General features: G+C 45.6%; 1 long non-coding RNA gene across 1 annotated transcript; it reads left to right on the top strand.

Moving 5' to 3' along the window:
• The first annotated feature begins 12,820 nt into the window (after window positions 1-12,820).
• LOC136463215 (uncharacterized) lies at window positions 12,821-17,618 on the top strand. The gene is made up of 3 exons (XR_010760938.1): window positions 12,821-13,046; window positions 13,126-13,192; window positions 17,314-17,618. It is a non-coding gene; the product is annotated as an uncharacterized lncRNA (long non-coding RNA).
• Window positions 17,619-25,766: the final 8,148 nt, after the last annotated feature.

Raw genomic sequence — 25,766 nt, 5'->3', positions numbered from 1 at the left:
TTGGAACTACGGCGAACGATAAGGAGGACGATTATGATGTACTGGATGATAAATCACCCTCTGCCTCTTCTGATTTCCCCCAAAAGATCCAGACGGCACACTCTTTTTCTTTTTGAGCTCCTTATGCTGCCGATACTTTGACTCTGAAGCAATTGCAATATTTACGGCCTCATGATAAGTGACATTGGTGCAAGTTGTCATCATTGTTTGCAGCTTGGTATTCAAACCTCTCATAAACCACCTCTTCTTCTTGGCATCAGTATTGACATGTTCTGATGCATATTGTGACAGGTGATTGAATCTTCCCACATATTGCATCACTGTTTGATCTCCTTGCTTCAAAGCAAGGAATTCATCTAGCTTCATTGCCATCACTCCTTCAGGGATATAATGGGCTCTGAAGGCAGTACGGAACTCAGCCCAAGTTATTGGAATGCCAGCTGGTTGCATAGCCACTAAGTTTGCCCACCAAGCACTTGCTGCTCCTCTAAGTTGTTGGGCGGCAAATGCAGGTTTCTGATACTCCGTGCATGGAATAAGGTCAAATTTCTGCTCCATGGTTCGAAGCCAGTCATCAGCCTCCAATGGTTCATCTGCCTTGGTGAACACTGGTGGTCTTGTGTCTATAAAATCAACATATGTAGCCTTCTATCTGTTATGGTGACGACCACGGTTTCCTTGCATCTAATTCTGATTACTTAGGGCGATCTCATGAAGCAAACAGGAATTTTCAGCCATCACATTGACAAGTGCGGTTATAGCATCAGCTAGATTTGTTGGAACTGGTGGCGGATCTGGAATACCATCCTCATCTTGTGAAGTTCCAGGAACATATGAACCCCGCGTACGACGCATCTGCTCATAACAAACCAAACTTTATTCACAAGCCTTTATTGAATTGCACAAAAGCTTACTCCAGACATATTACATAGGGTTTACTACTATAAACACCAGACCCTATAAGTACCAAAACAAGATACATAGCTTAACCATAATTAACTATTATACAACTCTACTCTTTTTCGTGATTACTTCAAACTTCAGGCTCGGTATCCATTCCGGAATTATTACCGCCTTCATCATCACTTTCATTGATCATTACTAATTCTTTAGGATCTTCTTCTTCTTCCTCTTCCGATTCGTTATCATCGGCAAGGATGACACCGGGATCCATGGCATCAGCTTGAGGCTCATGATTCGGATTTAGTAGATTGCTAAGCCTATGAACTTCCTCATGTAGATAGGTATTATGTTCTTCTAAATCTTCTACATAGAATTCTAACTCATGAGTTCTAGCTCTAGCTACATTTTCCCTCTACCAAGCTTCATTTCGTCCCTCCATCGTACGAACTAACATGCTTTCACAGTTCCTATGTGCGGTGGTGAGACACCTCAATTGATCCTGTAATTCTCCTACCTGTATAGCATCCAAAGCCCTATCTCTAGTAGCTTGTGCTAATTCTGCAGAAATTCTCTGTATCTCCACCTGGGGATCAAGCCTAGAGCTGCTACTACTAGCATCGTCATTCCTAGGGGCAAGTTGGTGATGAGGAACTCCTTTGGGTCCAGTGGACTTATGGGGCGTCATCTTGGTACGAGCCATACTGTAGGAAGCTAATTTAATCCAAGTAAGACCACTTGATCAAAGTCTAAAGAGCGGCTATGATGGATTACATTACTCAAACCAGACTCACTACTCAACTCTAGACTCAGAGGTGAAGGAAGTAATGAGTGAATTAATAATGATGCATGAATCGTTCTTACGAACAAAAACATCAAAGTTTATAATGCACATAAACAACATTTATTTTTATATAGGGCATAGTAATATTACTACTCCACCACACAAAACCTTTTTAATCAAATACGGAATAGGGAGAAAGAAATAAGATAAGTCAGAAGCAATTTGAACCAAATTATCAAGTTAAATTTAGTCATCCCAAATCAATTTGAAGTTTTTGTAAAACAATACAACAAAAATCTTGTAACGATCGCTCCGATACCATTCTATGGCAGAACCACCTAAGTTATAGGGCCCACATGCACCTGTCACTGTCCGATGACCTTTGACATCTATGCATATGTTTCCATGAACTTAAAAAGACTATCAGGTGTCCTCGGGGAACCCCGAATCATCCACAATTTCTGAGCAGGATCACGTTACAGAGTCATTGCAGTATTACAACATTTATTCAAATATCAAAATTAGAGTAAAAACAGCGGAAGTCTTACGATAACATAGTTTACAAACTAGTTGTTTCAAACCTTACAAACTAAGTTCGATAATTATTACAAACCATAGTAGTAGTGGAGTGGCATAATTAATATATACAGAACACACAAAATAAACATCCTGCCCAAGGATCACACATTTACTTCTCATCGTCAGAATGAACGATAGTCATGCAGCACGATCCAAAACAGATCTGCTCATGAGGCTCACCTGCAACAAGGGGTCAATGAACCCTGAGTACAAAAGTACTCAACAAGACTTAACCGAAACAAAATTGAGAAGACTCAGGAATGTAGGCTCAGGGATTCAAGGTATAGCTTTAACAATAATCAAAGTTCTTTTGCGTAAAAGCTCTTTAATAAGATTCTTTATATAGAAAACTTCATAAAATCATATACAAAGCTGACACGATCCATGTTGAGATCATGAAACTTCATATCCAACACCTTCACAAGCTTTATTCGAGTTCTAGTTATTAGTACTACGATGATGAACAGAGAAGTGAGTCTCCATAACCGAGGAGCAACAACGATTCAAACCGATTGAAAACCCAGCTAGGGATTCCAGACCACATGACATATGCAGGTCCCCGACCTACATATACCAACCTACCCTTGAATCCTCTAAACAAGAACGGGCCCACGCCACCCGAGAATACAGTACTCCACCAATCCAGCCCATTGCCACGTGGGTACACGCTATTCCCGCCATCTCTCCACTCCTAGTGCGCGAGTAGCCATTCTCGTAATAGAATCGCCAAGTTTAGGCTTACCAGAGTATGTGGTTAGCACTACAAAGTCTTACGGCACACAGTTCAACGACGGACGTGCCTTAATCGACCCAGGCGGAAAGAACCCGCTCACAAGACCTCCATGTCTTGTGGCTCACACACACCGAGTCCGCCCGGTCTAGATTTATTACTCCACATGCTTATATTTCATGATAACATAAGTAACCAAGGATCCATTTAAAACCTATAGGTGACAGGTAATCACCTGGCTAAGCATGACTAAGCATATCTAGTCATTTTCGAATTAAAACTGGTAACAAGGTAGATATGGAAAAACAAGGTTGGTAATGCACCAATTAGGTTTCCACTTAACTCCTAATCACTTAATGCAGTAACGGAAAGCAAAAGCGAAATTAATTTGTAAAACACAAGGTAGGGTTGTATGTATCCGGGGCTTGCCTTCGTTGACGGAAAAGTTCAGCTCCTACGACGTTACACAAGTATTCGATCCGACCTCAACGGATGGATTAACCTCCTCCCCAACTTGATTAACTACCACGTGCTCAGCTTCGTTCACTACACGTAGTAACAATGCCATGTTTAACATGATGCGAGATACAAAATATGATGCTCGGTGATGGATGCCAATTAACAACTAATTAAACATATTCATAAAACTTATTTCAATTGAACTCAAAATTTTTGTAAAGGTTCATCACATGATAACTAAGTGGCAAAACAATTTTCATAATTTTTGGATAATTTATTAAGCCTAGAAAAATCATGAAAACTCATTTATTAATTAATTGAGCAATTTTTATCACATTCAAAAATTACTAAAAAGTAACATTTAATATTTTTCCTAAATAATGTACATCACAGAGAGGTCACACAAAAATTTTCATAATTTTTGGAGCTCTAAATAAATCTACACAAAAATAACAAATTATAGCACTATTCAATCATTTGTGAAAAAGGAAAAAATGCCGTTTTGAACTCACCCGCTCACACAAACAACTCGGAAAGAACCAGGAGTCACACAAACAACTCGGAAAAGAACCTGGAGCTCACACAAATAACTCGAAAAAAGAACCTAGAGCGCACACAAACAACTCGGAAAGAGAACCTGGAGCTCACACAAACAACTCGGAAAAAGAACCTGGAGCTCACACAAACAACTCGGAAAAAGAACCTAGAGCTCACACAAACAACTTGGAAAAGAACCTGGAGCTCACAAAAACAACTCGGAAAAGAACCTGGAGCTCACACAAACAACTCGGAAAAGAACCTAGAGCTCACAAAAACAACTCGGAAAAGAACCTAGAGCTCACACCGAACGCACTAGAGCATAAAGCTGGATCGAAAGAGCAACGGATGAATGATTCGACGTGCACAAGAGGCACTAGTAGCTCACCCTAAACTCAATGGAGCAAAGAACAGGGCTGGAGAAGCAACGTTGAAGCAGGTCGACGATCCGAGCAACCACGGCGGAGCAAAACGTCGACGGTGGCGGTGCTCCGGCGACTGCGGTGGACAAAACGGAGAGCTCTGGCCATGGCGACACGCTCACGATGGCGGTGCTACCAGCCACGAGGAAGAAGAGCAACGAACGGGGGTTCCCGGCGAAATCAAGTGACCAAAACTGGCTGGCTGGGTGCGCAAGGATCAGGCGAAGCTAGGACAGGCTTTGCTGGGACGGCAACGGCGCTGAATAGACGGTGAAAGCTCGACAGAGCAGCGGCGATGGCGACGGGAGAAAACAGAGGAGAAGGGAAAACGAAGAACGACGACTGCACAGGCTTTATAGGACGGCTAGGAAGCAAAGAGAAGCCACACAGGGGCCTTTCCCATGCCAGCGCAAAGCCAAGGGCGGCCACAGTCGCGTCTGGAAGTAGACGGAAGATCGTAGATGGTGAGTTGGCTTTCGTGGTTACTGTTCATCAGAATTACCAAACTGCCATTCGATTTAAAAATCCAAATTACTCCAAAATTTATGTAATAACTCAAAAATCTCCAAAAATAAAAGTTGTTCCAAATTTAAAGTTCTACAACTTTTCTTTTATAACCATACCCAAATTCAGTCTACATTTTGAAATGCAAATTTGAATTCAAAAAGGGAACATTTAAAGAATCTCGCCTTTTCAAATTACTTCAAATTTTTCTAAACAACTTTGAAAACTCCAAAAACAAACTTTGTATAACTTGACAAGCTCTACACTTTTGCTTTTAGGCTCAACCCCAAAATATGCTTAGATTAGAAATGAGTTTTTCAGGGTAGGCTTTAAATACTGAAAAATCAAGGTTTTCTTGAAAATTCAAAATCCAAACCAAATTTTTAACTCAATTCAAACCATACAAGGCAACACTCATAACATAAATGTAAACTTGTTTTAGTGAATGCATATCAAAGTTTTCCATATGACCAAATGCTTTGCAATGCATATGATGACATGTCCTGTTTTAGTATTTAAACACCCGAGGTGTTACAGGCTATCACGTTCTTGACCAGGTCATCCACCATTTCGGCATACCCAATAGCATCATCACTGATCTGGGTACTCAGTTCACCAGGAACACTTTTTGGGACTTCTACGATGAAAGGAGCATAGTAATAAAATACGTCTCGATAACGCACCCTAGAGCTAATGGACAAGTCGAGCGGACAAATGGCATGATCTTGGACGCATTGAAGAAGAGGATGTATAGAGAAAATGACAAAGCTCTTGGAAGATGGCTCAAAGAGTTACTAGCAGTGGTCTGGGGCCTCAGAACTCAGCCCAGTCGTAACACTGGCGTCTCACCATACTTTATGGTTTACGGCGCTGAGGCAGTCCTCCCACCAGATATAGCTTTCAGATCAGCACGGGTAGAGAATTTCGACGAAGGCAAGGTCAATGAAGTACAGGAGCTAGAAGTGAATAGCGCAGAAGAGAAGCGGCTTGATTCTTGTGTACGTACGGCCAAATACCTTGCTGTTTTGCGTAGGTATTACAACAAGAACGTTAAAGAGCGGTTCTTTGTGGTCGGGGACCTGATCCTAAAGTGGAAGATGAACCAGGCTGGTGTCCATAAACTCGCAACCCCATGGGAGGGGCCCTTCATGATCAAGGAAGTCACACGACCAACGTCTTACAGGTTAGCTCACCTGGACGGTACGGACGTACCAAACTCGTGGCACATCGACAAGCTTAGACGTTTCTTTGCTTAACTACTAAGATATATACTCCTCTTGTACTTTCGATTTACTTCAATAAAGCTATTATGATTTCTCCGACCACTCTAATGTGTCACTTCGAATTTTATGGTTATTCTAACTTAGCTAGTAAAAGCTAACCACCACTCCTTCTATGGTTTTCGGAGTAGGCCCTGTCTCCAGTTCCTCCCAACATGTGCATGGGATCTGCTCTCTACGTTACGGGTGATCGGCAGGTCCCCCTTGGTTTGACTTGTCTGCGTCTACATGTGCACAGGTCACGCACCTCACACTCCGACCACATGGCAAACTAGGGCCGCACAAACTTTTTGGGATGATGTGTCAAGCAAAATGGTACAACTAAACAGAATGTTAACATGTTCTCACTTAGTTACACTAACATGAGTTTCAAGCTTAAATATGTTTTATACAAAGCAAACAAGCTTATCATGATATATAGTTACGCTATTACAAGCTTGCCTGAAGAGGCCCAAGTTTACAATAACACAACTATGTCCTCCTTCTACAGCTCTAAGCCTATTGCATTGGCTGGTCGGGGCGCGCGGCACCTACTGCTCGCTGCTCCTGATATCCTACTCGAGTCTCAGGGACTCTTATGCTGGTTGAGCTGAAGGGGATGGCCCCACTAATGCCTAGCTAGTCAAGACCGTAGGCTTCATCGGTTGGCTTGCAACTGATGGCGTTCCCAGCTGACTTGTCGATGGCGTACCCTATACAGGTGTTGTCCTGCCTCCACACAAGTTAATGTCGCCAATTATCTTTGACGACAGGTCCAGCTAGGCCATCCGAAGTTCCTCAGCCTTATCTAGGTCTACCTCCTTTGGGTATCCACCCTCCAGGTGCTTGAGATCGATCAGGGGGTAGTGGGCACGCACCATGCTTAGCACATGTGCACCCGTGTACTCACCCGCCTCCTTCACAAACTCTTGGAACCATCCCCATGCTTTTCTGCATCTCTCGACCAATCTGAGCTGGGGCATCCTTGGCTCTTCTTCTATGAGCGCCGGGTCGATAAGGTCGAGGACGGGCAAAATGCCAGTTGCCACTTCCTGGCACCGGTTCTTCCATGTGTCCCAATCCTCGGTGGTCTCTAGGCATCGTGCCTTCCAGCCGTCACGCTCCTTCATCACGGCTTCTAGATGTTTCTTGGCATTGACTTTTAAAACTACAAACCGTATAAGACATCAAAATGTAACGGCACGACAAGATAAGGTGGGCAACAGAATGAGAAAGGTGGTCTAGAATACTTACTTTTTAGTTCCTCCTTCATCTTGGTTGTGCGGTCCTGGAGTTGAGACTAGTTGCGCGCCAGTTTCTTGTTGTCCTCTTTCAGGCGACCACACTCAGCGGTCACACGGCTATTCTCCTCTTGGAGGCGGGTTACTTCGGTTTCTAAGCCTACACTATAGCTGTTACTACCAACAATGCAACAACGCGTGTCATGCACTTGCTATGATAAAATGAAAAACTTACTTGTTTTTTCCTGCTCTTTGTTACTGAGCTGGCCAACCAGGTTCTGGTTTTGTGCCTCTTACTCTGTCCTCTCCTGGTTGGTGGCTTCAAGTTGGTGGCGCAAGTGTTCCACCTCGGGCCAGTTCTCTATCGTTGGCAGTGATTCCCTCAATCTGGTCGAAGCACCTCTTTTGGTACTTTGCGGTCTTCATCAAGTCCTGCATATAAACAAGCTAAGTCAGACAGTTCGACTACATAGCAGGGTCAAGTGGTCAAGCCAAACATACCTGGACTGCTGTCACCAGATGTTTTGCCGCTCGTTCAACTTTTAGGGTCTCTTCGACCTCTAGGATTTCCTCATGCATAACCCACTCGTCGTTCCACCAGCGCGACACATATACGTGTTGTCGCTTGTCTTGGGGGCAGCCCAGGATCTCTTCTACTTTGTCCTCTTCGGCCTCTTGTTCAAGGGGAGGCACTGGTCTGGAGTCTGTAGTCTCTACGACCACTATGGCTTTCCCACGAGCCATAGCATCGGCAAGCGTGCTCTGTGCCAACTCCGGTTGCTGCTCCTCGGCTTGGTCTGGTTCCCTTGGTGCCAAGGTATCCGCCTCAGCAGGGTTAGTGCTCGGAGCACTTGTACTTGGCTCGGCTCTCTTCTCGACTAGCTGCTCGGGGACTGTCGTCTGGCCGCTCGTCTACTGAGGTTCCGACAGAATTTCTTCTACAGGTTCCTCCACAGTCGGCTGCTGAGCAGTTCTTTCTGCTAGTACTAGCGAAGCCATGCCACACTCAGCTAGCTGGTCGGGATTTTTGGTGGACACCGACCTAATATACCAGAGAAAAGTTCAGAAGACAATAGTATTCAATGCAAATTATAAGCTTATATCAAGGTTATAGATACTTACAGCTTGAAAGCACAGAATGACATGGCAAAAGAGCGTCTCTTCGACCGCGCCTGCTCCACGTGCTCGATGGGTTCCACCGGGTCTTTTTGCATGACCGGTACTGGTGCTGGGGTTTGGTGCTTGACACTTCCTTCGCTTGTCCTCTGTGTTGCAGTGGTCGGTGATGCGATCACTGCTGGCACAGAGGAGCCACCCTACTCTATCGACTCCATTTGTCTCCTCCTTTTTCGAGGGATGAGTCGGAAGATGTCCGCATCTTCTGTTTCATCGTCTAAAAGGGGGAAGATGGCCTGACGACGTTTGTTGGCCGTTGGATGCTTGCCAGCAGCCCTGGCCGGTGCCTCCTCCCCAACCCCAAGTACCGCCCAGTCGACGTCTTCAGTCCTAGCACTGGTCTGGGCGGTTGGGCCGGCAACTTGCGGCCAATCCACACCAGGGGGTGGAGACACGAACACTGCTGCCCGGTCATGACCATTGCTCTGGGAAACATAAAGGCGACAACACAGTCAAATTTTGTTACAACATAACTCTATAGGTACAAGGAAGTATCATTTACCTTTGGGGGAGGTCAGGCCAGCTTGAAGGCATGCTCGATGTCGCTTAACCTGACATAATTGGGATCAGCTAAGTTGAATAGCTCCCCAATCCTGGCCTTGACTTCAATCTTGTCAAGCGCCTCTTTCCTGGTCCTCGTTGGATCTATGCTCCCCTGGTATTCGTATCCAGGATGCACCCTCTTCTGGCAGGGCTGGATCCTTCGGCTGATGAAGTTCCCGACCACACTTGGACCGTCTAGCTTTCCCCATGGGATCATCCCGAGCAGTTCTACGATCTGCTCCAAGTTCTTGGGCATCTCTGACCAGCTGTTCTTCCTCTCCAGAATCAACCCCACGTCGCACAGGGTGATCGTGTTCAGCTCTTCGCGGATGTAGAACCACTTCTTGTACCATTCATCTAGTGAGGTGTTCTAGGGGTAGTGCAAGTACTAGGCCTTCATACCGTCATGAAGATTGAGGTATACGCCTTCGGCTATCTTCGAGCCACCGCTCCCTTTCTTCCGCAGATAGAACAGATGGCGAAAGAGGTTGAAATGGGGCTAGAAGCCACCATAGGCTTTGCAAAGATGGATGAAGGTGGAGACAAGAAGAATCGAGTTGGGATACAGATTGTAAATCCTAATCTCGTAATACAAGCAGAGCCCCTGAAGGAAAGGGTGAACTGGAACCCCAAAACCCCACTTGAAGAAATCCTTGAAAACCACAATCTCACCTGGTTGTGGATCAGGGAAGCTTTCTCCTTCTGGCGCACGCCATCCCGCGAGTGCCTTGTTGTGGAGCACTCCCATGGCGACGAGGTCTTCGATGGTCTACTCATTGCTCCTTGACTTCCACCACTCCTTCGCCATGACCCCACCTTTCTTCTGGGCGTCTTGCTTCGCCATTAATCTGCCCTTGCTAAAGGGGTGGATGCGGTGGAGGGGGGATTGGTGATGATTTTCGGAGGAATAGGGTTCAGCAAGAGGAAGAAGAAGGTTGCGGCGGTGAATGACAATGGGGATCAGTAAAAAGTAACTTACTAGTTCTATATTATAAATAACCAAGAGCTCCATCGTTTCGTCTGCCCGAGACTCTTGGGAGATGTGTGCATGCGCCGCAGACGGTTGTTTTCACAACCTCGAGATCTACGCCAATAAACGCGCCCCTTCGTTACCAGTGTACGCGCCTCTTCGTTGGTAATGTGAGAGGGCCCACACTGATGCACCTCCATATAGTTGTCAAGCGACTGTTTGCCAAAAAGAGTAAGAAGACAGAGTGACGTGTTATATCCATCTGCTTTTTTGACCAGACGTGTCAGATTGGACTTGACAAAGTAAGGAGATAAATAAATATACCAAATAATAATACAAGCAACGTTTGTTTTTTCGCTGCATGTCTTGTGCTCAATGATGGACCAGACCACTGCCATGATCGAGGACTGCCCAGACCACTACCATGCTCGGGGACTGCCCAGACCACTGCCGTGCTTAGGGACTGCTCCGACCACTACCGTGCTCGGGGACTGCTCTGGCTACTAATGTGCTCGGGGACTGTCCCGACCACTGCTCAGAGATCGCTTTCCTCGGCTACATGTGATTTGTACTCACATACAGTTGAGAGACATTTATTTAGACCTTGCTACAAGGCTCATACTTCGCCTTCCAACAAGCTTGGGGACTACATCGGTACGATGCACCTGCCGGTGCATCTCGTATCGCCTGCACGACGATTGGATTCTTAATTTTAATAGAAATTCTTTTAGACCCTGGCACCATGTGCCTGCATCACCTACTACCAGGCTCAGGGACTAAGTGGGCACACTTCACCTTGCGGTGAACGTGTTTATTTAATCGACCCTTATGCTTTGACTGATTGTAAGGATTACTATCGTGCTCGGGGACTGTCCCGACCACTGCTCGGAGATCGTTTTTCTCGGCTACATGTGATTTGTACTCACATATAGTTGAGAAACATTTATTTAGACCTTGCTACAAGGCTCATACTTCGCCTTCCAGCAAGCCCGGGGACTACATCGGTACGATGCACCTGCCGGTGCATCTCGTATTGCCTGTATGACAATTGGGTCCTCAACTTAACTGAGAATTCTTTTTAGACCCTGGCACCACGTGTCTACGTCACCTACTACCAGACTCGGAGACTAAGTGGGCACACTTCACCTTGCGGTGAATGTGTTTATTTTTCGACCCCTACGCCTCTGATGATCAAGGATGCTACGTTTCAAGATTCACTTATATTTCTTTTCAGAAATACAAGTGGGCACACTTCACAGGACGGAAATCTTTTTCTTTTTTCTTAAGAGCACCATACATTCTTTGGACAACCTACTTCTCTAGCGATAACGATGGTCAGAGATGTCAAGGACTCTAGCCTTATTTGTCGGAAAAGGTTAAAACGGCATGTCACAGCATAATACATGGTGCTCGGGGACTAGCTGTGGGGGTATTAACCCCTATACCCTTACGGCTAGCCGGCCCGGATCAGTGGGTCCGATCCACCAAAAAGACGATGCGCGGCCCGGCCAACCTGTTCGGAGCCCCGCGCGAAGAGTCAAAGGCAGATTTAGCGATCAAGCAAGATCCTGGTCGGTTAGAATAGGAATCCTTATCCGGCCACATATGGCAATTATAACTGGCTAGGATTAGTTCCCAGATCCGTAACCCTGCCCCCCGGACTATATAAGGCGGACAGGGGACCCCTCTAAAAAATATCTCTTATTGACATACAACAATACAATCAGACGTAGGACGTAGGTATTACGCCTTTCTTGGCGGTCGAACCTGGATAAAACCTCGTGTCTGTCTTGCATCACCGTCTTGTTTGTGGCTTGCGCATCTGTCTGTCGACAATCTACTACCTTGGGCATACCCCTAGGTAGACTGTCGACCATATTTCGTCGACACATGGTGAGTTGAAGCAAAAATTTTATAAAACACATAGCAAAATGCTAACTTCAGTGCTTCAATGTTTGTGAAAGTAAAGCGAAATCCCTACCAAGAAGATGGAATTGCTAGAGGAAGTGAAGAAGATCCAAAGGCGGAGTATCCCTATCTCTTTGATCACCATCTTTCAAATTTCAAGGGCGAGATTCATCTTAACAGGGGTAGATTTGTAACACCCTAAAAATTGCTCCTTTTGAAAATAGATATAAATTGATTTATTTTTGTATTTTTGTGCTCATGAAAACATAGGAAAATATTTTTTATTAAATTAAAATCCATCATAAGGTGTAGCAACATTGATGTGCATACATGCTGGTACATATGCATTATTGTGATGAGTGGTTTGGATCCTAAATTCAAATGATTTCAAATGTTTTTGAAATGGCTTTGAAATAAAAGAAAAGGAAACGAAAATAGGAAAACCCTTTCTCCTTTTTGGCCTGAGTGTGGAAGCAGGCCCACTCCCTCCCCCTTCTCTCGGACTTGCGCCTGACCCCAGGTCGACCAGCCCACTTCTCCCTTCCTCTCCCTCTGTTCCCTCCGCAGGCCCAGCGCCTCCAGCGCTATCTCCCCAGCCCACCTCGGCTTGACAGCCCAGCCAAAGGCCGAAGCCCACCAGGCCACCGCCTCAGCGGAAGTGGGGAGCGCGCTCACGGCTCACCCTCGCCCCTTCCGCGTGCTCTCTCTGCCAGTCCGGCCCCGCACCCGCTCTCGCTGAACCGTGGGCCCCTCTTGTCAGCCGCATCCCCCACCTCGCGCCGTGAAGAAGACGGACTCTGTCCGAGGATTTGCCACCGCCTGGCTCCGATTCATCCGGGATACTGCGTAATCTCCACGCCTGGCCCCCCTGTAAGAAGACCGACATCACGCCCGAGCTCGCCTCTTTGATCTACACCTCCCTGGCCCCGCCGCCAGCGTTTGGATCTCGCCGAAGCAGAGTGTGCCCACCACGCCATGGACGCCGACCGCGATCGCACGAATCTCCAAAACCGTCCGCCGAGCTCCACCTTGCCGTGAGGAAGCCATAAGCGTAGCTCTCTCTTTCTCCCTCTCTCTCTCTGCTTGTTGCTCATCGCCGCCGGTTCTTCGCAGGAAGACCAGATCCTCTCGTCGAGCTGCACGCCACGACCGAGACCTCTTCGACCGCTACAAGCCCTAGGTGAGTTCATGGTGACCTTATACATCCTCCCGTGCCCTTCCCATCGAGTTCCGAGCCCGGAACCTCCATTTCGGCGAAGTCCGGTAAGCTCCGGCCATGGCGCCGCCGTGCAGACACTGTGCCCCTATCAAAACCAAACTAATTCAAGATACCAAAGGTTCAAGGTCCAACTTGTTACTATCACTATTTTTTGTGTTCTTTTCTTTATATTATATTATATTATGTTATATATTCGAAAGTTTTTTTGTGTTCTTTTTCATTATATTTTATATACTAAAGATAATTGAGATAGAATGTTAAGAAATTATTTTAAAACTGTAATAAATAAATTTTTGTGGCAACATAAGTACAAATGTTTAGCTTTAATCTGTATTTGCTTAGCAACAATGAAAAATTGAAAATATTTCATCAACTCTTGACATTAATGTCTCTCGTGTGGCTGTATTGATTGCTTGTTAGTAACTATAAATTTGTAGAAAAAATATGTACAAGATAGGACTTTGATATGTAACGGATGTTTATTATTTTTTTACAATGTCTCTACAAGTTACTGACGGATGACAAAGGCACATCTAATTTCGTATCACTTTGAGATGTTTTTAATATTGTATCAAGAAGCATGTTTATGTGACTACATATGATTATTGATATGCTTTATAATGTGTATAAATAAATTATATGCTGAGACGAGTTTAGTATTATATAAAAAAATATCTTTAATTAATTGTGGAGCGTTCTATGATATGCTTTATAACATGTCTGGAAGCTATTGACTATTAAAAGCGTGTCCAGCACTGTGTCACGTCGAGACATTTATAATATCATCATAAAAAGTGTCTTTAGATACCTTATAACACTAAAACATGTCTAATATCATGTTATGTTGAGACGTTTATAAAATCGCGTAAAAACATCTTTACATGACTATGACTATGTAGAGATGCTTTTAGCGTGCATTATTATAAAAGCATGCCTAGAGCAATTTTTCCTGTAGTAGTTGTTCTTCAAGGCCCTGCTCGGTTACCCCTTCTATAAGTTTTAGGAGCTAAAATCTAGATAGAGTTTGCCTAAAGAACCAAACATATACTCCTAAAAACTCCTAAAAACTTTAGGAGGGGTCAAAAACTTTAGGAGCTCTATCTCCTCCTAAAAGCTCCTAAAGTCTATCCTGGACCCCCACTACCCCTCCTTTATTTCCCTACCCCCCCCCCCCCCTCTCTCTCTCACCCTCCCTCCCACCCACGCGACACGCTGGATCCGGCAGGTACGCACCGAGCACCAGGTCCTTGTGCTCCCCGTCGAAGCTGAGCCTGAACACCTCGCCCACGCTGCCGCCACCATCCGCCCGTCGGCGCCCGCTGCTGCCGTGACTGCTCAGGCGCCACGTGACCTCAGCGCCGCGGAACACGTCGACGATGGCCGTGTCGGGGCGCATGGCGAGCATGATCTGCTCCGCACCAGCGGCGCCACGCGGCAGGCTCGCCTTGACCACGGGCGGCGCGCCGGTCGGCGCCACGGCGAGGAGCGTGGAGACGTACACCCGGGCCACGAGGAAGACGCGGTTGTAGAAGGCGCCGTCGAACTCCTCGATGACCACGCCGTGGCGCCAGGCAAAAGGCGGTGGCAGGAGGAGCAGCGCGCCCACCAGCGGCGTTGTGCCGGTCGGGAGGATGTCGGCGACGAGCCGGCGCAGCAGCATGGCCGCGTCCACGACGGAGATGGCGAGGAGGAGGAAAGCGAGGGCCACGACGGGAGCAGAGAAGGAGCAGGGGTATGGAGGAGGACTGTATGGTCTTTTTGCCAGTGCATTTATTGCTTTTAGTCAGTTTTAGGAGGTGAAACCGAACACTCTTTTAGGAGGTTTTTGCAGCCTCTTAAAAGCTCCTAAAACTTTTAGCACCTAAAAATTTTAGGAGCTTGGAACCAAATAGGGCCTAATTTAGCTTGTGTAGCTTAGCTAGTTATAGCTTAGCTAGTTGAGGTAGTGCTAGTGTTGTTAGCTTTTGTACTTGTGCTCACTAGTATGTGTAATAGCTCACTTGTGCTTAGTTTACTAGTTGCATAAGTTTATGTAACCTTTCTAACTAGAATTGTTTAGGTAACCACTAGAACGACACCTTCACAACTATAGAAAACCTAACCTAGGAGGTCGCTTTCAATTTTCCCCGGTGAAGCCACCCGCCTCTGCCAAAAGGTCTGTGTTAATGGCTATTTTTAGAGGCAGTCAAAATGTCCGTCTGCAAAAATTGATTAAAAAACAAAAAAACCCACAGCCCGAACCAGGCCTAGATTTGGGCCTCGTGCCACCATCGGGGGAGCTCAATCGGCCCCTGCACGCTCCCCGCCGCTAGATCCGCCCTTGCATGCTCCCTGCTCTTAGATCCACCGTTGGGGAAGCCGGATCTAGCCTCCACACGCGCACCGCTGCCGGATCAGCGCCGTTCGGGGAGGGAGAAGTGGGAGAAGAGGGGAGCCGCCGCTGGATCCGGCCTTCCCACATGTCACCGCCGCCGATCCGGCCTCCCCGCCCGCTCCGCTGTCGGATCCGGCCTTCCCACACGCCACCGTCGCCGGATCCGCGCCGCCGCTGCCGGAGGCCTCTCTATCATCGCCTCTTCGTGGCTGCGCCGCTGGAGGCCCGCCCTACTGGTGGAGGCCCCTCTGTCGCCCCTTCATGGCATGATCGCCGAAGGGTATGCTGCCGCCTCTTCATGGTTGCGCCGGCACTCAGGGAGGTGCGCTAGCCGGCCCGCTGCTCCGGAGAGATGGAGAAGAGAGGACACCGCTGCTGCTAGGCACGAGCACGAGAGAGGGCGCCGCCGCTCGACCTCCATCTGCTGTGAGCTAAGAGAGAGAGGAGCGCTCGAGAGAGAGGAACTCTGTACGATGGAGAAGTGAGGGAGACCGGTGGAAACTCTAATGCTGTTATATATATGAGCCCGATAAGAGATGTGGATATATGGCTTCTTCAGTGACGAAAGTTGTTCGTCATGTAAGTATAAATTCCTAGTAGTGTATGGGTTTGGCTGGATCTCAAGGATGTTACAAGAGGTCCGCCTGCGAAAATAGCCTATATTTTTGGAGACAGACCTCTTAAAAGACCCATCTCCGTAAATCGATTTTAGGAGGTGGTTATTTTGCGTCCGCTTCCGTAAATGCATTTTGCGAGATGATCAATTGTGACCGCCTCCGTAAATGAAAACGTCCGCCTCCAAAAATCTTTAGGCATTTTACGAGGCGGTTGGATTTTATGACCGTCTCGGTTAATGTTTGGACAGTGTCTAATAAAATTATTTTTATAGTAGTGCTTAGTGATAACTTGTTTAAGATATTTTTATATGGTTCTTGCAACATAGATAGAGTGGTGTAGTCGTCTTGGCTAGGCCGTTTTAATTACTTGAGTATTTGTATTGATTAGCCAACGTAATTAATTAAAAAAAGACTATTCACTCCTTTAGTCTGCCATCTCAAATCTACGCATAGGCATTACGGTTCCTACGTTCGCAGTCTCTAGTGGTGCGCGGTCTAAGGGACGACGCTGACACCTTGGTCCAGTCACGGTTCCCCAGCCTAGCGACGTTTGTGGTTCTGTTGATAGTCTAGCCCATTGAAGTGTTCCAGCTTTCGTCGCACAGCCAGCTTCGTAGTACATAATTAACATTGTTGTATTTGCGGACGTCATGTGGCATGCCCCTCGTCTAGTCTCCTTCTTCTATTTTGCAACTCCTATCTTCTTAATGAAACACATGCTAACGAGCATGTTTGTGAAGAAAACTAGTGTGGAAATATCTAAGTCTGTAAGGTGTGAAATGCGCCCGACCGGTAGTATTACTGAGTTGCAAGCTTAGTCTAACAGATCGAGTACAGAATACTAATGATAAAGCATGAAAGTTAAAGGATCAAGAGTGAGTTAGTAAGCTTTTCTGCAAGCAACACTCACTAGCAAAATAGCCCCCTACATACTCTTAAGGGTGAGGCTAAATATATTTCCATTCGGGGCTCGTTCGGTTAGCCTAGAATCATTCCGGCTGATGCAATCATTTCAGCTATAAAGCGTTCCAGGTAATCGTTTCCAGTGAACAACGAGCCCTTATTCTGATAAGTCTTGCTAACTGTTGCAGTTGAAGACCCGAGGAGAGGAGCCACTGGTCTACAGTGAGCCGAGTACACGTCTTGGTGGGCTGGTGGTACTTGCTGGCTGACTCTTGGTTAAATCTGTCGTATTCATCGCACAGTGCTGCCTTCCGACTCGCTTCTTTTGGTGTTGTCGTAGCTGCTTGTAGTTTGTTGTCCGAGCCCCTGAAACATCTGTAGTTTGTTGTGAATTATTTCGGTATCTTGTATTCGACTCCTGAACATCATGGTGTAGCAATGAAATTGATTGCTTCCACTATGTGTTTTTTTTTGTGAAACCACTATGTGTAATTAAATCTGTCTTTCCTCTATTTACTGCTATTAATTATCTCTTCCACCGAGACCTCATTGTAAACCGTATGTTCGAAGTACTTGGTGATGTATTTGATCGAATTGTGTTTGATTTGAAAAGCTTTTGTAATAAGGACTTGTGGATGTGGTCCTAGAATCGTGAAAATGTGGATGTGGATGTTTATTAGGTTTTTCCTTAGAGCTAGTGGCCTAGCTAACATGATACTGGGTTTGGCTCGGCGTTGGACGTGCTTAGTGCTGAGAGGTCGGCTAGTGCATTTGAGTTAAAAAATAAACTGGGCAGTTTTGTCGCATCGAATTAGTATAGTATTGATTTTTTTAAGAATTTCTAGAATGCATCTTTTCTTATAGTGAGTCATTTGACGATTAATGTTGCGACTCAGTTAGAGGACTCCAAGATACTTTCTATTAACATATGGTGTTTAAAACAAGATAATTAGTTAAGAAAAACTAGGTAGCTTATGATAAATGTAACTTTAACTAGTTAGCTTATGATAAATGTAACTTTAAAATGAATAGAGTATATATACATTTGTGCTATCAACCTAAATATAGTTTTCAGCTGACAGTTCATTGGATAAGGTGTTGAGTTTGATGCTATCTGTACCTCCAAAATGGCTACAAGAGCCAGTGCCCTCACGTAGTCGATCACGTGATATGAGATGACACGTAGAGATGCATGCATGCGACTTCACCGAGCCAGCCGTTCTGGGTTCGTGTGCTTGGTGATTTTTGGCGTTCTTGGCTCGACTTATTTCAGTTTGTATTAGTTTATTCTCTCTCACAGGACACTATTGAATTATCCGAAACCAACCTAGCCGAACACCTTATTTATAAATTTATATAAATTAATTTCGAAGCAAGCTTAAAAAGGTCAAACCGACTCTGTATCCACAGCTTACAGGTAGATTCTTCCCAGATTTAGTTTCCTGATGAAGCCGTGTGTCAGTAAATATCATCTGACTGCATGCCACGATCCATGAGGTAAGATGCTCTGTGCCTGTGCGCGCGGAGATCAACGCATTGCAAAATGTCAACGTTAGCCCTGTTTGCTTGGACTTGTTTGGCTGATAAGTCATGGCTGAAAGTACTATTGGCTGATTTGGTGTGAGAGAAAAATATTGTTCGTTGGCTAAAAAAGTACGGCTTATCAGCCAAACAAGCCCAAGCGAACATGGTGATGGACGGCTACTGTCAGCTTATAAGATTCTGTTTCTATGGTCATAGACGTGAGCAAGTGATGATAGTTAATTAAGCTAGGCAGCTGACACTGAATTAACTAAAGTCAAGCCCGCTGAGAAGAGAGAAGCTTCTGCAACTCGATCGATCGGAACAGGTCGAGTAAACCCTAAGCATCTAGCTAGCAGAGAGTACCAATGTGCTACACCACTATAAATAGAGCCATCGCCCTGCCCATGCAACACAAGCCAGTGAGCTAGTAGGCAGTAACCTCTCTTGCTAATCGCTGTCAGCTAGGTGGCCAGCGATCGCATGCCATGAGATGGATAGTAGCTCTGTTCCTTCTCAGCCTCCTCATCACCGTCCACATAGCCCAAGCTGACGAGGACAAGTCGTCTGGGGAGAAGGGGCATGGTTCTGATTCCAAGGATGGCAGTGATCACAACTCACAGGGAGATAAGGGAGGTGATGGTGAGGAAGGCAGTAACAAAGGTGATGGCAGTAATGGGGTTGGGCCTGTGAAGAACCCACATTGCCAAAAGCCAGGGCGAGGTCCAGATCCACATGGTGACGGTCACGGGCCTCCGAAGAAAAACGACTGTGGTGATGACCTGCAAGATTCACCATCTCCGCCTGATGACTCGTCAGGGCCTCCCTCCTACTCAGGTACACCTCCACAGTCTTCAAGTCCCCCACCAACACCTCCACAACGATATCCTCCATCTCCACAATCCAGCCCTCCTGTGATGCCTCCAAGCAACAATTACCCTCCACCGCCTTCAAGTAACCCAAGCACACCCCCGACATATCCACCAAATAACCAACCACCCTCGTCGCCTTCTAGCCCTCCTACCATGCCTCCATACAAATCTCCTCTGCCACAACAATCTAGTCCTCCAACCAAGCCTCCAACCAACAATTCGCCTCCACCACCATTGAGTCCACCCATTGCACCTCCATATTATAGTCAACCACCTCCATTGAAACCTAGTCCACCTCCACACCAAGCTACGCCACCACAGCAATCTAGTTCCCCTCCACCACCTTCAAGTACCCCAACCACACCTCCAATATATCCACCAAATCACCAACCACCCACATCACCCTCTAGCCCTCCTACCATGCCACCACAATCTAGTCCTCCAACCAACAATTCGCCTCCACCACTAGCGAGTCCACCCACTGCACCTCCAACCTATAGTCAACTACCTCCATTGTAGCCTAGTCCACCTCCACACCAAGCTACACCACCAAAACCATCTAGTTCCCCTCCACCACCTTCAAGTACCCCAACCACACCACGAATATATCCACCAAATAACCAACCACCACTGTTGCCCTCTAGCCCTCGTACCATGCCTCCATACACATCTCCCATGCCACCACAATCTAGTCCTCCAACCGACAATTCGCCTCCACCACCACCCAGTCCACCCACTTCACCTCCATCCTATAGTCAACCACCTCCATTACAACCTAGTCCACGTCCACACCAAGCTACACCACCACAACCGACTAGTTCCCCTCCACCACCCTCAAGTACCCCAACCACACCTCCACCAAATAACCAGCCACCCCCATCACCCTCTAGCCCTCCTACCTTGCCACCATACAAATCTCCCCCACCACCACAATCTAGCTCCTAAGCCAATCCTCCAACCAACAATTCTCCATCACTACCATTGAGTCCACCTACAACACCTCCATCCTATAGTCAACCACCGAATTCCAATATCTCACCTTCTTAACATCCTCCACCTCCACAACAATCTAGTCCACCTCCATCATCTTCAAGGACCCCTGCCACACCTCCTTCACCCTTTAGTACTCCTACCACACCACCTCAACAATCTCAAGCGCCACCACAATCTGTCCACCTGCTACGCCTTCCCCAAACAATACACCTCTATATCCTTTGAGTCCTATCTCACCTCCACAACAATCCCCACTGCCACCACAATCTACTCCACCACCAGCATCACACAGTACCCCTCCGACACCTCCAACATACCAATAAGATAATCAATCACCTCCACCACCATCTACTACTCCTTCTACACCTCCATATCAATCTCCACCACCAAAATCTAGTCCACCATCAATGCCTCCATCTAGCTATTTGCCTCCGCCACCTTTGAGTACAACTCCCACGCCTCCATCCTATACCCAACCACCTCCATCACCACAATCTAGTCCATCTTCACCACCATTAGGTACCCCATCAGTGCCTCCAACATATCTGTAACACCCCAGGTGTTTGTCACCAGTTAAGCAATGGGTTTAAACTCAACCATGGCATGTTAAGTGGTGATGGAGATGACAGATCAAATCTACAAAAATGAGCCACCACTTAAACTTGGATCATGCACCATTGCTTACATGTTGCCCTTTCCAAAAAGGTATGCTTGAGTAATGTTGGATGTATTTCTTTCATGTGTCTCACATCAATATCCATCTATATGGATCACTGGAAAAGTCACATGAAGTTTGGAACCAAAAAGTCACATGAAATGATAAGTCATATCTTTGCATGAATTGCTTTATCAAGTGGATGGAAACCTATGAAGTCAACCAAACCTTACAACCTTGCTCAAACAACTCTAATTGAACTCTACAACAAAAGTGATGAAGGGTTTGTGTTGAGCACATGTCAAGAAAAGGCCTCAATTGGTCGAAAACTCTAATTCTAGGGTTAACAAGATGCTGCTTTGACCAAAGTAAAAGAATGGTTTATATTCAAGATACAAGGTTTGACCTTAAATAAAAGTTGTAGTATAGTTTGTGTACTACAAACTTTATTTAAGGACCCAAGTCTAAATATATCTCTAAGCTTGACAAACAAAGGTCACAAGATTGATTCTGCTGCAGTCTTCAGCACTTAGAATTATTCTAAGTCTGGAGTTTCGTTAAGCAACGACGTTGGCATTCCGCGTTTTCAAAAATTCATTAAGCAACTTGAGTTGGTCCAAAGATAAAAGTTGGAGTGTACATGATGGCAAAGAGCATGTATAAAGATGGCACTCGTTGGACCTTGTTTTGACCCTCGATTTTGGGAGTTTGGTAATCGTTGTCAATGCATTGACACTGGCTAATTGGACCCTAATTATCCACTGATCCAGAGCTCTAATGACTTGGCAACTTAAATGAGAAATATAGAGCATGACGAGGTGAACAAACTTCGTTTTGGGTCTGAGGTCTAAATCGGCCCAGATCCGGCCTAATTTGGTGCCCACCTTGCCCACACCGACGCTCGCCACATGCTCGACGTTTTGCCTGCGTGGCCGCCATGCACCAGAGCGCGCCCCACCATGGCCGCCACGCGTCTGACCTCCACGCCACGCGTCGCCTTGCTCCCTGCGCCTCCAAATTCGAATGCCCGAGCGCCTGAGCGTCACCACGCTCCCTCTCACGCTCGCCTAGGCTCTCGCTCGTGCTCTGGCCACACCAGAGCGGAGCCACCATGGCCGCCGCTGCTCCCTCTCCTACAACCCTCCTGCGCCTGCACAGAGCTCTCCATCGGATGCACGCGGGACTGCACGTCCTCCCTCGCCTCTCCGCCGTCTCTTCAGGCCGCCGGAGCGCCGTCGCCGCCAGTTCAGGCAGGCTCGAGCCACCGGCTTCCGTGGGCGGCCGCCTGTGGGCCCTCTCCATCTGGGCTGTGCCCCTCTGTGGGTTAGCGCAGGCCCCCTTTTGCCGTGGCACCGCCACTCGCCGCCGGGGAGGAGCCCCACCGACCAAAGTCGCCGTTTCCGGCCATCCTCTGCTCTGGTTTCCGACCAGGGACCTCACGCAAGAATTTGTTGAAAGGGAGGGATCTAACTGCGAAGTCTGTGACTTAAATGAATAGTGCCAATAAGGACCTATTTATAGTAAATTTGCTAAATCTTTGGAAATTCATAGTAATTCATAAGAAATTCGTAAAATAGCAAATAAGGACTTTTTGGAATCCTTGTGAAATTCTCTATGCATTAGATCTATAATATGGCATGTTTTAGTTTCAATATTTTGCGGCAAAAATAGATTTGTGCAGTAAGGTTGTAATGCTAGTTGAATTTGTTATTTTCCATAACTGCAGATCTAGGGCTCCAAATGAAGTAAAATTTTTGTGGCATGCTACTCATGTGATAGTTGATGTGTGGTAAAAATTTCATGAGTATTGGGTGAACTATGAGTGAGTTATTGGTTTATCTCGCTCTCACATGATTTCTTGCTTTAGCAACTTGTCTTTTTCATAGAGGCTGCTATACATATTCAAATGGAGTGAAATTTGTACAGTAGACTATTGAGAGGATATGTGAGCCACTGTAATTTTTGTAGAATTTATTGTATACTTTTGGTATATGTTCATTAAGTCACCTTGTTATCTAAAATAAATTAAGAAAGGCATTAAAAGAATTTATTTGGTCATGGACACTAGGTTTTCTAGTGTTCTTTAGTCAGGTGTGACATGTTGGTAAAGTTGGTTTTGCCTAATTATGTGTTTGCAACATAAGTTAATATTTATTTTCTTGCAAATGTGGTTTATGGACAGATCTGGGAACTTAGCTAGGTTCTTCATGATAATGTGCTTTTTGTGAAACTTGTTTATACAAAAGTCGTAGATTATTCATGTATCTAGGTGCTGTTAAAATTTGGTGTCATTTAGCCAAGTAGTTTAAGAGTTACAGTTGTTTAAAGTTGGGTTATACAATTGATTGCTCTCTATCTTGTTTAGACCAGTTTCGATAAATGTATAATTTTGACCTACTTAACTTGTGAATCATGCTATGATGGTTGTAGATGAAATGTAGATAATTTCATAAGCTTTCCAGAATGTCTTCTTGCAAGTCATTTGGGTTTGTGTAACTCTAGTTATAGCTAAATCTTGTAGCTGCTGTTTGCATATCCAGAAATTGACAGATTCTAATTATAGTTGTTTGCTTGTGTTGCTAAGTGTGGCTTATGCCCTTGTTGATGGTCAAGTTATGATACTTGTGACCTTGTTAAACTTGTGTCATGCTTGATGTGCTTGCTCTCTATAGTTAGTTGGGTGATGTTAGTTAAATAGCTATTGGTGTCTATGTCTTGCATAATCTTGTGTTTGTCTTGAATGCTTATGTGATGCATCCTGTGTTACCATTCATCACATTCATACACATGCATCTTGCATCTCATTTAGGTACGCTAGATGAACCACGTGAAGGATGTGATGTGGAGTCAAACCCGAAGACGGTGTATGGTGGACCTATCCCGAAGGTGGAAGGACTAAGCAAGTGCTAGGACCAAAGATGTCACCAAGACGGTGCAATCTAACTGAACTGACTTGTGTCGGATCCCAAGCAAGCCCCAGAGCATTCTAAGTCTCCTACTTTATAAAAAGCAATCCTTTCTCTATATATGAGTTTATATATTGTTGCATTAAGTTGTAGGAGTTGATTGAAACCATTGATGCATTTATTACTATCCTTGCCTACCTTATTACCTTTTACCCTGTTAGGTCAGGATCGAATAAATGCTTAGCCTTGCTTAGACCGATAGCGATCGGTGATATCCGGTCACCTACATTATAGGTGGTTACTGGAAGAATTTAGCTATGGAAAGAATGATATCCTGGAATTAACCATGTGTGATGGATAATTGGAGACCGGATAGAAAAAGTTGGAGGCAACCAGACAGGGTTTTGGGGTGTTGTTTGTTTCTATCTGTGTCGATTAAGGACCGATCGTTGCTCCTCCCTCTTGTCATGTTGAACGCATGCCTCACATTTAGCTGGCCGAATAAAGTACCTTTCGACCGTGAAGCTAGTGACACTATTCAAGCCGGGATAAACTCGGATTGGCAGACTGGTGCTGAAGGGGGTATGACGGGGACGCGAAGAGTGAGCCCAAGGCGCGTCCTGGCAGTCAGGTGGTCCCTGCGTAGTGCGGTCCTGGAAGTTATCCTGCGGCTACTTGGAAAGTGTCATTGGTGATCTAAGCGACCCTGACGGGGGAAGCATGGTTTGTGTGAGGATTAAATCACCAGCTGGTTAGGAATCGATTCGAATCATCATCACTCCTGGATAGTGAGCACTTAACTTGAGCTACAGTATCGTAGTAATTATTATGGAACACTAATGGTTATCTGGATGGTATGAGATATGCTAAATCTAAGTTGGTAACTGGATGTTATTGGTTAATCAAGTGATTGCTATAGTACAGGTGCTTACCTAGATGGATAGGTCATAATAAAGATGGTGCAAAGTACTTAAAATGGTTCCTTCATGAGATCTTATGCTTTTCGCAAACGAGTCAGCTAGCCCACTAAAGAAAGCCTTGCATAATCCTTGGTGTCGCTTTATTTTGGTTTAAGATGGGTAAATCTGGCTGAGTACATTCGGGTACTCAGGGTTTATCCCACCTTGTTGTAGGTGAAGTTCTTGACCTATTGATGATGGTGGCTAACCGCCGGTGGGCTCGGTGATTCTATACTTACTTCTCATCTATATGCTTTTGTCGGATGATGTCACTTATGCTAGCAATATATTTGGAACTTATATTAATGTAATCATTTAAAAGCTATGTTGTTTTCACTAAGCGGTTTTGAAACTCAAACTGGTACTTTTATTTGTGAACCCATTTGTAATATTATTTCTGCTGCAACCCTATGTATGTGATATGTATTTACTTAATCCCACGATCTTGGTTGTGATGTTGATTTATTGAGGTCTTTCGGGACACTCGGCGGACTACCGGGTTTATATGAGTGAAAGTATGCACATGTCAACGTGTTAGCGGAGACGGCCGTACTTGATCTTATATAAATTGGGTGGTTCTGTTACAGCTGGTATTAGAGTGAGATTAAGCATAATATTGTCAGGTACATAGTTTTAAAAGCCAAGTTTTGGTTTTAAAAAGTCTATTTTAACTAAAACTTTAGCTACAGGCAAATTTGTCAAAACTTATTTGCAAAACTATGCTAGCGACATCCT

This window comes from Miscanthus floridulus, chromosome 7 (genome assembly GCF_019320115.1).
Source record: "Miscanthus floridulus cultivar M001 chromosome 7, ASM1932011v1, whole genome shotgun sequence".
Classification (NCBI taxonomy): Eukaryota; Viridiplantae; Streptophyta; class Magnoliopsida; order Poales; family Poaceae; genus Miscanthus; species Miscanthus floridulus.
The sequence above is the reverse complement of the archived record's forward strand: the minus strand, read 5'-3'. Positions and strand labels throughout refer to the sequence as shown.